Consider the following 15,559-nt stretch of genomic DNA (forward strand, 5'->3'; position numbering starts at 1 on the left):
TTTGAGGAAAACATTTGCTAGTTGATTGAGTCGAATCATTTGTCAATGCAAGACAGTTCTTTGTACAGTAAGACACCTAAATCAATGTTCACTCATACATCTCTATATTCTCCATATAGAATAATGTAAGTATCTTAACATCTCCCTTGCCCTCTTTTCCCCAGGTCTTGTTTGAATAATCTCTCAAAGAAAGAAAAAGAAATAGTAAAAAAATAAGAAAAATAATATTGGACACATAACAATGTCCCAAAGAGAACAGTTATAAGAGATATGAAAAGTGAATACATTCAAATCAGTCAATTTGGAATGAGTTCAGCTTGTATTTTTGACAAGACAAAGTGGTGTACTAGCAGTGTCAGTGACAATGTCAAACTGTACAAGCTTCAGTAGGGCATTAAAAACAATATATTACAGTAATCAGTAGTGGTGCACTGAGGGCATGGGTCACCTAGAGAGGTGTAAACCAGAGATTTGATTTTGATTTTATTTGGATCTCTTTTAGGCCCCATTTGAACTAATCTCCCAAGAGCCCTTAAACATTAAAATACAATTTATAATACGAACACACTTTCACATATAACACACTATTACAAACATACATAATATACTAACATAATGACCTAATAAATACTCAATCTAAAAAAAATATTGATTCTTCATCTAGAGAAGTGTAAACCAGAGAGGTGTAAACCAGAGAGGTGTAAACCAGAGAGGTGTAAACCAGAGAAATGTAAACCAGAGAGGTGTAAACCAGAGAGGTGTAAACCAGAGAGGTGTAAACCAGAGAGGTGTAAACCAGAGAAATGTAAACCAGAGAGGTGTAAACCAGAGAAATGTAAACCAGAGAGGTGTAAACCAGAGAAATGTAAACCAGAGAGGTGTAAACCAGAGAAATGTAAACCAGAGAGGTGTAAACCAGAGAGGTGTAAACCAGAGAGGTGTAAACCAGAGAGGTGTAAACCAGAGAGGTGTAAACCAGAGAAATGTAAACCAGAGAGGTGTAAACCAGAGAGGTGTAAACCAGAGAAATGTAAACCAGAGAGGTGTAAACCAGAGAAATGTAAACCAGAGAAATGTAAACCAGAGAGGTGTAAACCAGAGAGGTGTAAACCAGAGAGGTGTAAACCAGAGAGGTGTAAACCAGAGAAATGTAAACCAGAGAGGTGTAAACCAGAGAGGTGTAAACCAGAGAAATGTAAACCAGAGAAATGTAAACCAGAGAGGTGTAAACCAGAGAGGTGTAAACCAGAGAAATGTAAACCAGAGAGGTGTAAACCAGAGAAATGTAAACCAGAGAGGTGTAAACCAGAGAGGTGTAAACCAGAGAAATGTAAACCAGAGAGGTGTAAACCAGAGAGGTGTAAACCAGAGAGGTGTAAACCAGAGAAATGTAAACCAGAGAAATGTAAACCAGAGAGGTGTAAACCAGAGAGGTGTAAACCAGAGAAATGTAAACCAGAGAGGTGTAAACCAGAGAAATGTAAACCAGAGAGGTGTAAACCAGAGAAATGTAAACCAGAGAGGTGTAAACCAGAGAGGTGTAAACCAGAGAGGTGTAAACCAGAGAAATGTAAACCAGAGAAATGTAAACCAGAGAAATGTAAACCAGAGAGGTGTAAACCAGAGAAATGTAAACCAGAGAAATGTAAACCAGAGAGGTGTAAACCAGAGAGGTGTAAACCAGAGAAATGTAAACCAGAGAGGTGTAAACCAGAGAAATGTAAACCAGAGAGGTGTAAACCAGAGAAATGTAAACCAGAGAGGTGTAAACCAGAGAGGTGTAAACCAGAGAGGTGTAAACCAGAGAAATGTAAACCAGAGAAATGTAAACCAGAGAGGTGTAAACCAGAGAAATGTAAACCAGAGAAATGTAAACCAGAGAGGTGTAAACCAGAGAGGTGTAAATGTACTGTGCATTCAGGACATGGTCTCAGATGTGCCGTTGGTCTGAAGTTTACATTTTTCCAAATGTAAAAAAACCCAATGGAAACGTACAATAAACGTACAGTAAATGTACAATAAACCTCTGTAACTATCACACAACCAGACGTCTGATACAGTCAAAGCACATTCCATAGTAAGCTAGCATTGGTCAGAGAGCCAAAAGTGAATAAGACAAGGCAGTGTTGAAATCAAAGATTTAACGACAACTAAGGACCTTCTACTAAGGGCAAGCTCAAGAGATGAATGAAGGAGATTGTACTTGGATTTGATCTACATTTACATTTTAGTCATTTAGCAGACGCTCTTATCCAGAGCGACTTACAGTAGTGAACGCATACATTTCATTTCTCTGTGCTGGCCCACCGTGGGAAACGAACCCACAACCCTGGCATTGCAAACACCATGCTCTACCAACTGAGCTACAGGGAAGGCTATCTGTTCCAAATAAACAATAACAATGATTTTATTTGTTTACGTGGTATCAGATACCCCGTATCTGGATATTTTTTCCAATGCCGCCTTTTATGAAATCATAAAGGCAGCCACCCTCCCCCATCTGATAGATATGTTGCCCTGGATACCAGACTGTTGCCCTGGATACCAGACTGTTGCCCTGGATACATTTTTACATTTACATTTTAGTCATTTAGCAGACGCTCTTATCCAGACGCTCTTACTTACAGTAATGAATACATACATTTCATTTCATACATTTCATTTCATGCAATTTTTTTTTTTTTTGTACTGGCCCCCCGTGGGAATCGAACCCACAACCCTGGCGTTGTGTGTGGAGGTTGCCCCTTACCGCTGATACAGGGTCAGATAGTGTTTCATCCCCCTAATGACAAAGTTATGATCAGGGGTAGAATCACCTGATCCTAGATCTGTGGCTGGGAGCTAGAGCTGGAACAGACTGTAATGGGTTAGAGGACACGAGGAGGACTGATGCTGTGCACATATCTAATCTCAAAGTAAAAGGCCTTGGTTACGTCGTCTCTCACTGACCGATTGTGTGATATAGTCCTCTGTATAATAAAACAGAATGATAAATACTTTGGTAAAGCAAGGGAAATGATAGTTAGAGATCCAAGTAAGCCACTGTTCCTGCCTCTTGGCTATAACGGTTGAGGGGCGATGGAGGGAGCAACAAAAACAACAAGAATCAACACAAACGAACACAGTGATTTCTAAAACGTGGCTTTGCAAAAGAGATCATACAATACGCAGTGAGATTTTGGTAGAAGTTGCCCTGATAGTTACAGATCTAGGAGCGGATTACCCTCCACGAATCCTAACCTTACCCATTGGGGGTGAAAGCACGACTACTCAGTAGTTGTATTGCTGTGAAGTACAGTACAAGGGGTGTTTGAGATGCAGGTTTGGTGAGGCTGACGGCAGAGATCCTTCTAACAGGTACATTTGGATAGCTAAGCTTGCTTAGACCTCATGTTGTAGAGCTAGGTATCAAAAGCCAATCCAGTAGGGGCTGTAAACTATACTGAGCTTTGATTGGTCAATAGCAACGCGATGTCGCAGAGTATTTGCATAAAGTTCACCTTTCCCCAATTTCGGTCCCGTCCAGTTCACACTCCCTCACCCATGTTCGCGTCGCACAACTGTCCTCCGCCCACTTAACTTCCTGGGCTTGTGTTGTTTCATCGTCCCCGTGACGTGCTAGATGGATCTCCGGGGTGACTTCCTGGACTTCTGTTGTTTCATCGTCCCTGTGACATGCTAGATGGATCTCCGGGGTGACTCCTGTAGCAAAATGAAGGTTGGTTTTGGGGTGAGTTTCCCGAAAGCTTGGTAGCTACAGTCAGGTTGGTCTTTCCAAATCCCCTTTTCTCCCTAGCACACCTAGTCTGAGAGGACCTGATAGATAGGGAGATAACGATTCATCAATATGCATCGGTCACCGATTCAAATGTTTAAGATGCGAAGTGCATCAGTCCTTGGACCCCAAACCGATCCAAATATAGCATGCTATAAGCACACATAAGGAGTCTTCAACCCTAACCCATGACATACAGCAGCTATAAGCACACATAAGGAGTCCTCAACCCTAACCCATGACATACAGCAGCTATAAGCACACATAATTTGTTTTCAAAATGAACTTTTTCCATATATTTTTCTTCTTTGCCATGACGCTGTGTGTTTCCTGGTAAAATAAGGCAGGCCTGTGAAGGTAAAAGCCTTGTGTTCGGTGTATCAAGTGATTCTGTGACGTCGTCAAGTCGAGCTCCGGAGAGGAGCTGTGCACATTTGGTTCTGGGTGTGGAAGACTGCCAGTCCAATCTGGTCCGATCCGGTTTGGTCCAGTCTAGTTCAGTTCTTCATCTGGCCGTAGACGCTGTGGTCGAAGGCTCGGTCCAGAGAGGACAGTCTCCTGTGTCTGGCATACTTGACCTGCAGTAGGTCTCCCACCTCACTGATGACACTCAGCACCTAACCACACACACACACACACACACACACACACACACACACACACACACACACACACACACACACACACACACACACACACACACACACACACACACACACACACACACACACACACACGCACACGCGCACACGCACACGCACACAGGGTCTTGAGAGAGCACAGCTAGAGAGGATGGATATCAGACAGCAGTTAGATATGAAAGAGAGAGATTGGGAGATCGAGCGAGGGGGGAGAGAGAGATGGAGAAGGAAGCAGAGAAAGACATGAGATAAATAAGGGGTGATGGAGAATGTATGGGAGAGAAGGAGGCATGAGAGACAGAGAGAGGAGATGTAGAGAGGGAGAGGGGAGAGGTAGAGAGAGAGAGAAAGCGAGAGACGGGAGAGAGAGGTAGAGCGAGAGAGGGGAGAGAGAGAGAAGAGAGAGAGAGGGGGGAGCGGTAGAGACAGAGAGAGAGAGAGAGATGAAAGCAGAGAGAAAGACAGACATTGGACCTACTGTGGATGGATGGCATCATGACTTGACAAGAGTGTCACGTCCTGACCAGCAGATGGAGCTAGTGTTTTAGTTTTGGGGTCAGGACGTGGCATGTTTGTGTTGTGAATGTTTGTGGATGATTGGGACTTCCAATTGAAGGCAGGTGTGTATAGTTGCCTTTGATTGGAAGTCCTATATAGGTGTGTGTGTTTTTCTTTGGGGTTGTGGGTGGTTGTTTTGCACTGTGTTTTCAAGCCTGCAAACTGTTGCTGCTGCTGTCGTGTTTTTTTTTTCCTGTGGATGCTTTACTCTTTTTTTGTTAATTAAAATATGAGTATCCACACTTCCGCTGCGCCTTGGTCCTCCTTCCAACAGCACAAAGTATTTTGTGACAAAGAGGAACGTATCAGAGAGCATTATGGGCCAGTGGAAGCCCTCACTACACTCCCTCCATCAAGGTTGGGGTCAATTTGAAGGCATTAAATTCGGAAAAAAAATGAAATTTCAATTAAATAATTGAAAAAATATATCTTCAGGGAATGCTCAATAAACGGAAAAGTAGAAGCTGTTTATTTCAAAAGTTACAAAAATTGTTTAATTTCAAATCACTTCCTGAATTGCCTGCCTCCAAATCGAATTGACCCCAACCCTGCCATTTACTCAATCTGTCAGTGACTAAAGCAGTGTGGAAATCTACCAAAAAACAACTAGGCTGTCATTGTAAATAAGAATGTGTTCTTAACTGACTTGCCTAGTTAAATAAAGGTTAAATAAAACATCAAAATTAAAAAAATACTGAATCTACCACCCTCTCTAGTCGATTTCACTTATTACCTCTCCTAAAAACCTGACTTCACTTATTACCCCTCCTAAAAACCTGACTTCACTTATTACCTCTCCTAAAACCCCTGACTTCACTTATTACCTCTCCTAAAATCCCTGACTTCACTTATTACCTCTCCTAAAGCCCTGACTTCACTTATTACCTCTCCTTAAACCCTGACTTCACTTATTACCTCTCCTAAAAACCTGACTTCACTTATTACCCCTCCTAAAAACCTGACTTCACTTATTACCTCTCCTAAAACCCCTGACTTCACTTATTACCTCTACTAAAATCCCTGACTTCACTTATTACCATAATTTCCGGACTATTAAGCGCACCTGAATATAAGCCGCACCCACTGAATTAAAAAAAAAGTATTATTTTGAACATAAATCTATAAGCCGCAGGTGCCTACCGGTACATTGAAACAAATGAACTTTACACAGGCTTTAACGAAACTTGGCTTGTAACAAAAATAAATAGGTTTTAACGAAACACGGCTTGTAACAAAAATAAATAGGCTTTAACGAAACACGGCTTGTAAAAAAAATAAAAAAATAGCAGTAAACAGTAGCCTACCAAGAAAGTCATTGGTCACTATCTTCCTCCTCCTGTGCACTGAAACCATCTCCTTCGGTGTCGGAGTTTAATAGCCTCAGAATTGCTTCATTCGATATTGGATCGTTTTCATTGTCGCTCTCGTCACTTTCATCCGGAGGCAAATCCCCCGCTGAGCCCTCTTCAACACGCAGCAGTCCAGCCTTTCCAAACCCGTTGATGATAGTGGATTTTTTGACAATGCTCCACGCTGTCAGGACCCACTGGCAGACTTGACCATAAGTTGCTCTTCGCATGCGGCCTGTTTTAGTGAAGGATTTCTCCCCACTTGTCTTCCAAGCCTCCCGCTGAACACGGAGCGCCACCTTAAATGCACGATTTACACTGATGTCGAGTGGCTGCAAATACTTTGTTGTGCCCCCAGGAATCAGGGTAACAAAATGACTACCGTAATCAGAATGATGGGAAGTTTGAGAGCGCTCGATTTAATCTAAACAGTAAACCAAAAAGATGTTTGACCTTAACGCGTTCGGCAATTTCATTGGTCTAATGAAAGCTTCATGCCGCCAAAAAACTGAGCACTTCACAGAATGTGTTTTTTTGGAGAAAAAAATTTGAAAGCGGGAAAAATCCATATATTAGCCGCCACGACGTTCAAAGCCTGGGAAAAAAGTTGCGGCTTATAGTCCGGAAATTACGGTACCCCTCCTAAAAACCCTGACTTCACTTATTACCTCTCCTAAAAACCCCGACTAAGCTTTCCAAGCACGAGTAAAGCTACAACTATGATAAAATAACGTGTTAAAGAAACATGAGATTTTCTTTTTTTTAAATGCGTGACTGGACGTGAAAATGGATAACGTCACATGAAAGGTTCTAGGGGGAGGAGATGGAGGAGACAGGGTACAGACCTTTGTGAAAGAGAGAAGAAGTTAAAAAAGGGAGAGTGCCATTAAACAGGGAGTCCTGGGGGAGATAGACACGAAGACAGGCTGTTTGATCTGATGCCTGAACTTACACACACCAACCACTAGGGGGATGGGGGTAACCATGGTTACCCACTGGACACACTGGTTGAATTAAGGTTGTTTCCAAGTCGTTTCAATTAAATTACGTTGAACAGACGTAGAACAGACGTAGATCAGACGTAGATCAGACGTTGAACAGACGTTGAACCAACGTAGGACAGACGTTGAACCAACGTAGAATAGACGTTGGGTAGCTAGATATTCTCTATCCACCCCATTGTTCAATCAGGCAACCCCACGTGGGGTCCTGCACACAAGTTTTGGGAAACGCTGCACCTGGAAGAGGAAGTGCATATGGAATGGAAGACAGATGTAAGAAAGGAATAACACAAGGCCATGAGTGTGTCTATCTTCATGTCTTTAGTGTAAGTAAGGTCAGCATTTTGTGCTGAGCATGGGGGCATAGTTACCATGTCGAGCATGTCTTTGATGTGAGCGGCAGATATACAGAATCGCGCTCTCGACTCGATGATGGGTGTGGCTGGAAAGCCAAACACCACCACCCCAATGTTCCTCTTCAGCATCTCTCTACCAAATGCCCTGAGAGAGAGAGATAAATATGGAGGGAGAAAGAGATTAGGGGGAGAGGGAGAGAGAGCGAGAGACAGAGACAAAGAGAAAGTGAGAGAGAGACAGAAAGAGAGAGAGAGAAATATGGGGGGAGAAAGAGATTAGGGGGAGAGGGAGAGAGAGACACAGAGAGAGAGAGAGAGATTAAGAAATGCTATAGATGGAAGAAAATATTTTGGAAATCTACCAAAAAACAGAGACCCAGAAAACCTGAGCCTATGCCTTCACTATGGGGATTCACTAAAACAATACAGTAATACACTAGGGAAAAAGAAGGAACAGAACGTCAGAAATCAGCTCAATGTTTATTGAAGAATCCAAAGAATCTAACCACTTCTGGGACAATTGGAAAACAAACAATAACACGAAGAGTTATCTATCCAAAAGGAAGATGTATGTGTAAACCACTTCTCCAATCTTTTTGGACCAATAACATATACATGATTAAATACAAATCTTAGAATCAACTATTAAAGACGACCAGAAACCACTGGATTCTCCAATTACACTGAATGAACTACAGGACAAAATAAAAACCCTCCAAACGAAAAAGGCCTGTGGGGTTGATGGTTTCCTAAATGAAATTATAAAATATACAGACAACAAATTCCAATTGGATATACTTAAACTCTTTAACATCCAATAACAACCTTGGGAAAATCCTCTGCATTATAATTAACAGCAGACTCGTACATTTCCTCAGTGAAAACAATGTACTGAGCAAATGTCAAATGTCGAAAAACATACGACAATATAAAATCAATGTACACAAACAACAAGTGTGCAGTTAAAATTGGCAAAAAACACACACATTTCTTTCCACAGGGCAGTGGGGTGAGACAGGGATGCAGCTGAAGCCCCACCCTCTTCAACATATATATATCAACAAATTGTCAAGGGCACAAGAACAAATTGCAGCACCCGGACTCACGCTAGTAGAATCTGAAGTCAAATGTCTACTGTTTGCTGATGATCTGGTGCTTCTGTCCCTAACCAAGAAGGGCCTACAGCAGCACCTACTGTAGATCTTCCACAAAGATTCTGACAGACCTGGGCCCTGACAGTAAATCTCACTAAGACAAAAATAATGGTGTTCCAAAAAAGGTCCAGTCGCCAAGACCACAAATATAAATTCCACCTAGACACCGTTGCCCTAGAGCACACATACAACTATACATACCTCGGCCTAAACATCAGCACCACAGGTAGCTTCCACAAAGCTGTGAACAAGGCAAGAAGGGCCTTCTATGCCATCAAAAGGAACATTAAATTTGACATACCAATTAGGATCTAGCTAAACATAAACTCAGCAAAAAAAGAAACGTCCCTTTTTCAGGACCCTGTCTTTCAAAGATAATTCGTAAAAATCCAAATAACTTCACAGATCTTCATTGTAAAGGGTTTAAACACTGTTTCCCATGCTTGTTCAATGAACCATAAACTATTAATGAACATGCACCTGTGGAACGGTCGTTAAGACACTAACAGCTTACAGACGGTAGGCAATTAAGGTCACAGTTATGAAAACTTGGGACACATAAAGAGGGCTTTCTACTGACTCCGAAAAACACCAAAAGAAAGATGCCCAGGGTCCCTGCTCATCTGCGTGAACGTGCCTTAGGCATGCTGCAAGGAGGCATGATGACTGCAGATGTGGCCAGGGCAATAAATTGCAATGTCCGTACTGTGAGATGCCTAAGACAGCGCAACAGGGAGACAAGACAGACAGCTGATCGTCCTCGCAGTGGCAGACCACGTGTAACAACACCTGCACAGGATCGGTACATCCGAACCTCACACCTGCGGGACAGGTACAGGATGGCAACAACTGCCCGAGTCACACCAGGAACGCACAATCCCTCCATCAGTGCTCAGACTGTCCGCAATAGGCTGAGGGAGGCTGGACTGAGGGCATGTAGGCCTGTTATAAGGCAGGTCCTCACCAGACATCACCGGCAACAAAGTCGCCTATGGGCACAAAACCACCATCGCTGGACCAGACAGAACTAGCAAAAAGTGCTCTTCACTGATGAGTCGCGGTTTTGTCTCACCAGGGGTGATGGTCGGATTCACCTTTATTGTCGAAGGAATGAATGTTACACCGTGGCCTGTTCTCTGGAGCGGGATCGATTTGGAGGTGGAGGGTCCGTCATGGTCTGGGGTGGTGTGTCACAGTATCATCGGACTGAGCTTGTTGTCATTGCAGGCAATCTCAACGCTGTGTGTTACAGAAAAGACATCCTCCCTCATGTGGTACCCTTCCTGCCGGCTCATCCTGACATGCCCCTCCAGCATGACAATGCCACCAGCCATACTGCTCGTTCTGTGTGTAATTTCCTGCAAGACAGGAATGTCAGTGTTCTGCCATGGCCAGCGAAGAGCCCGGATCTCAATCCCATTGAGCACATCTGGGACCTGTTGGATTGGAGGGTGAGGGCTAGGGCCATTCCTTCCAGAAATTTCCGGGAACTTGCAGGTGCCTTGGTGGAAGAGTGGGGTAACATCTCACAGCAAGAACTGGCAAATCTGGTGCAGTCCATGAGGAGGAGATGCACTGCAGTACTTAATGCAGCTGGTGGCCACACCAGATACTGACTGTTACTTTTTATTTTGACCCCCCCTTTGTTCAGGGACACATTATTCCATTTCTGTTAGTCACATGTCTGTGGAACTTGTTCAGTTTATGTCTCAGTTGTTGAATCTTGTTATGTTCGTACAAATATTTGCACAAGTTAAGTTTGCTGAAAATAAACACAGTTGACAGAGAGAGGATGTTTTTTTGTTGTTGTTGAGTTTACTTGAATCAGTTATAGAACCCATTGCCCTCCATGGTTGTGAGGTCTGGGGTCCGCTCACCAACCAAGAATTCACTAAATGGGACAAACACAAAATTGAGACTGCATGCAGAATTCTGAAAAAACATCATCCGTGTACAACGTAAAACATCAAATAATGCAGAGCAGAATTAGGCTGATACCCACTAATTATCAAAATCCAGAAAAGGGACATTAAATTCTACAACCACCTAAAAGGAAGCGAATCCCAAACCTTCCATAACAAAGCCATCACCTACAGAGAGATGAACGTGGAGAAGAGTCCCTTAAGCAAGCTGGTCCTGGGGCTCTGTTCACAAACACAAACAGACCCCACAGAACACAATTAAACCGAATCAAATCATGAAAAAAACTAAAAGATAATTACTTGACACATTGGAAAGAATTAACAACAAAAAAGCAAACTAGAATGCTATTTGGCCCTAAACAGAGAGTACATAGTGGCAGAATACCTGACCACTGTGACTGACACAAACTTAACTTTTGACTATGTACAGACTATGTACAGACTCAGTGAGCATAGCCTTGGTATTGAGAAAGGCTGCCGTAAGCAGACCTGGCTCTCGAGAGAAGACAGACTATGTGCCCACTGCCCACAAAATGAGGTGGAAACTGAGCTTTACTTCCTAACATCCTGCCAAATGTATGACCATATTTGAGACTAATATTTACCTCAGATTACACAGGTCCACAAAGAATTTGAAAACAAACACAATATTGACAAACTCCCATATCTACTGGGTGAAATACCACAGTGTGCCATCACAGCAGCAAGATTTGTGACCTATTTCCACAAGAAAAGGTCAACCAGTGAAGAACAAACACCATTCTAAATACAACCCATTTTTATGTTTATTTATTTTCTCTTTTGTACGTTAACCATTTGCACATCTTTACAACACTGTATATAGACATAATATGACATTTGAAATGTCTTTGTTCTTTTGGAACTTCTGTGTGTATAATGTTTACTGTTCATTTTTATTGTTTATTTAAACTTTTGTTTATTATCTATTTCACTTGCTTTGGCATTGTTAACATATGTTTCCCATGACAATAAAGCCCCTTGAATTGAAAAGAGAGAGAGAACAACTTTAGAGGAATAGAGTAGGTGCACACTACAATAAAAAATTGAATTGTTTTAAGATACCAAGGATCATTTAGCTATCTGATTTAAAATTGAAGGACCCTCGTAAGTATTTAAAAAAAGATTTGATGAAACAATGAATTTGGTCTTACTGTAATTAGCCCATAGAAACATATTGAATAACATATTCATACATGGCAAAACAGATAGTCAAAACACAAATAAAAAAATAAATCAAAAGGAAGTTTGTTTTGAAGTGTATGTCCTATATATGAGAGCTATAAGAACGCTCAGGAAATTATATATATATATATATATATATTATTTTTTTATCCATATTTAAGCCTTTTTTGGGCACTAAAGCACACCCATATAGAAAAGTGTGCTGAATTACATGAATTTAAAATTGATTAAATTGAGATTTTTGGTCACTGTCCTACACACATTAACCCATAACGTCAAAGTGTAATTATGTTTAAAACAAATTAATTCAAACTGAAAAGCTCAAATTGATTCAATACGTTTTCAACCCCTTTGTTATGTCAAGCCTAAATAAGTTCAGGAGTAAACATTTGCATAACTAGTCACATAATAAGTTGTATGGACTCACTGAGTGCAATTAGTATTTAACATGATTTTTGAATGACTACCTCATCTCTGTACCACACATATACAGTTATCTGTGAAGTCTCTCAGTCGAGCAGTGAATTTCAAACACAGATTTAACCACAAAGACCATGAAGGTTTTCCAATGCCTCGTAAAGAAGGGCACCTATTGGTAGATGGGTAAAAATAAAAAAAAGCAGACATTGAATATCCCTTTGAGCATGGTGAAGTTATTAATTACACTTTGGATTATCAACACACCCAGTCACTATAAAGATACAGGCTTCCTTCCTAACAGTTGCGGGAGAGGAAGGAAACGGCTTAGGGATTTCAGAAGGAAGCCTGTATAGAAGATAAATATTCTAAAACATGCATCCTGTTTGCAACAAGGCACTAAATGAATACTGCAAAAAATGTGGCTAAGCAATTAACTAATTGTCCTGAAGACAAAGCGTTATTGTCACGTCCTGACCAGTAAAGGGGTTATTTGTTATTATAGTTTGGTCAGGACGTTGCAGGGGGTATTTGTTTTATGTGGTTCAGGGTGTGTTTGTGTATGTGTTCATGTAGAGGGGCTATTTGGTTTATATGGTTCGGGGTGGTTCTGTATGTAGAGGGGTATTTGATTTATTAGTCCAGGGTTTTGGTTATTGTTCTATGTTAGTTTATTTCTATGTTCTGTCTAGGCGTTTGTATTTCTATGTTTTGGTAATGGGGATTGGGGCCTTCAGTTGGAGGCAGCTGTCTATCGTTGCCTCTGATTGAAGGTCCTATATATAGGTATGTGTTTGTCATGGGATTTTGTGGGAGATTGTTTCCGTGTATAGCTTTACCTTACAGGACTGTTAATCGTCGTTGTGTTTTTGTATATGTTTTGGTTTTCCTTCTTTGTCCTCAATAAAAAGAAGATGAGTATACATTTTCCCGCTGCATTTTGGTCTGCACCCTACGACACCCGTGACAGTTATGTTTGGGGTAAATCCAATAAAACATATTACTGCATACCGCTCTCCTTATTTTCAAACATAGTGGTGGCTGTATCATGTTATGGGTATGCTTGTAATCATTAAGGACTGTGGAATGTTTCAGGATTAAAAAAAACCAGAATGGAACTAAGCACAGGCAAAATCCGAGAGGAAAACCTGGTTCAGTCTGCTTTCCACCAGACACTGGGAGATGAATTCACCTTTCAGCAGGACAATAACCTAAAACACAAGGCCAAATCTACACTGGAGTTGCTTACCAACACGACAGTAATGGTCCTGAGTGGCCGAGTTACAGTTTTTACTTACATCTGCTTGACAATCTAAGGCAAGACCTGAAAATGGTTGTCTAGCAATGATCAACAACCAATTTGACAGAGCTTGAAGAATTTTAAAAAGAACAATGGGCAAATGTTGCACAATCCTGGGGTGGAAAGCTCTTAGAGACTCACCCAGGAAGACTCACAGCTGTAATAGCTGCCAAAGGTGATTCTAAAATGTTTAAATTCAGGGGGTTGAATACTTATCTAATCAAGATATTTTAGGGTTTATTTTTCATGTCATAAAAAATAAAATAAAAAACACTTTCACATTACAGAGTATTTTGTGTAGATTGTCATTTTTTGTTGACAAATGCATTTTAATCCCACTTTGTAAAACAACAAAATGTGGAATAAGTCAAGGGGTGTGAATACTTTCTGAAGGCTCTGTATACATTACTTCCATAATTTGCTACTTTCAGGCAAGTCTTGTGAGGCTTGTGGGTTTCTTAGAGCAAAACAACCGACATGTACGTGTTTGTAGGAGTCTCACCTTTCCATGGTAGGGTTGTGTGTAGCCCAAACTGTTCTGACGCTACAGGCAGAAGTTGGCAGATAGGCGGTAACAACTTCAGACAATTCCCGTGACGCTTGTGGTGGTCGTAGAGCAAAACGGAGAACACCATAAAGGGGTCAGTTTGTACCCCAAACGCTACAGACGTTTTCATGAGAAGACAGATTTTCGTGTCTGTCTCCTGGTCTGTCAGACACCGGTGTAGCTCTGTCAGACACCGGTGTAGCTCTGTCAGACACCGGTGTAGCTCTGCCAGACACCGGTGTAGCTCTGCCACCTTCCACCACTGCAGATGCGGAAGGCTGACATGGACGGATGCACTGGATTGAGACGCAGTCGATGTAAAAAAACTAATATATCTCTCGCTTAAACAAACAGATTTTATATTTTTAACCAAAATATAAACGCAACATGTAAAAAAAATGTTGGCAGAAATTTGTTTACATCCCTGTTAGTGAGCATTTCTCCTTTGCCAATATTATCCATCCACCTGACAGATGTGGCATGTCAAGAAACTGACTAAACAGCATGATCATTACACAGGGGAACCTGTGCTGGGGACAATAAAAAACGGCACTCTAAAATGTGAAGTTTTGTCACAAAACACAATCCACAGATGTCTCAAGTTTTGAGGGAGTGTGCAATTGGTGTACTGACTACAGGAATGTCCACCAGAGCTGATGTCAGAGAATTTAATGTTAATTTCTCTACCATAAGCCACCTCAAACGTCGTTTCAGAGAATTTTGCGGTACGTCCAACAGCAGACCATGTGTAACCACGCCAGCCCAGGACCTCCACATCCAGCTTCTTCACCTGCAGGATCGTCTGCCACCAGCCACCTGGACAGCTGATGTAACTGAGGAGTATTTCTGTCTGTAATAAAGCCCTTTTGTGAGAAAAAAAATTCTGATTGGCTGGGCCTGGCTCCCCAGTGGGTGGGCCTATGCCCTCCCAGGTCCCACTAAGCCACATGGTTTGCTGAAAAGCTGAGGGATAGAGAAAGATAACCAACTTCATAGATGGAAATATGGATGCCAGGGCAGGCTCACCCTATCTTGGAGGGCATGCAAGTCATTTTGGGTACTCACCCTATCTTGGAGGGCATGCAAGTCATTATGGGTACTCACCCTATCTTGGAGGGCATGTAGAGCATCATGGGAACTACTGGCGAGTCATTGTTGTCATAGATGATAAAGCCCATCTCTGTCAGTTGCCAACGGAAATAGACTGTATTCTCTACTGCACACGATCACGACCTAGAGAGAGAGAGAGAGACACCACACACAGAGAGAGAGAGAGAGAGAGAGGTTGGGTCAATTCAGTTTTCAAATAATAATTCAATTGAAGAACTGAAAAATG

The 15,559-nt window shown here is 41.8% G+C and overlaps 1 pseudogene; it reads right to left on the reverse strand.

Moving 5' to 3' along the window:
• Window positions 1-4,272: 4,272 nt before the first annotated feature.
• The window catches only part of LOC115161767 (serine palmitoyltransferase 2-like), a 62,993-nt pseudogene continuing 51,706 nt past the window's right edge, over window positions 4,273-15,559 (reverse strand).

Source organism: Salmo trutta, chromosome 25, assembly GCF_901001165.1.
Source record: "Salmo trutta chromosome 25, fSalTru1.1, whole genome shotgun sequence".
NCBI classification, from domain to species: Eukaryota; Metazoa; Chordata; class Actinopteri; order Salmoniformes; family Salmonidae; genus Salmo; species Salmo trutta.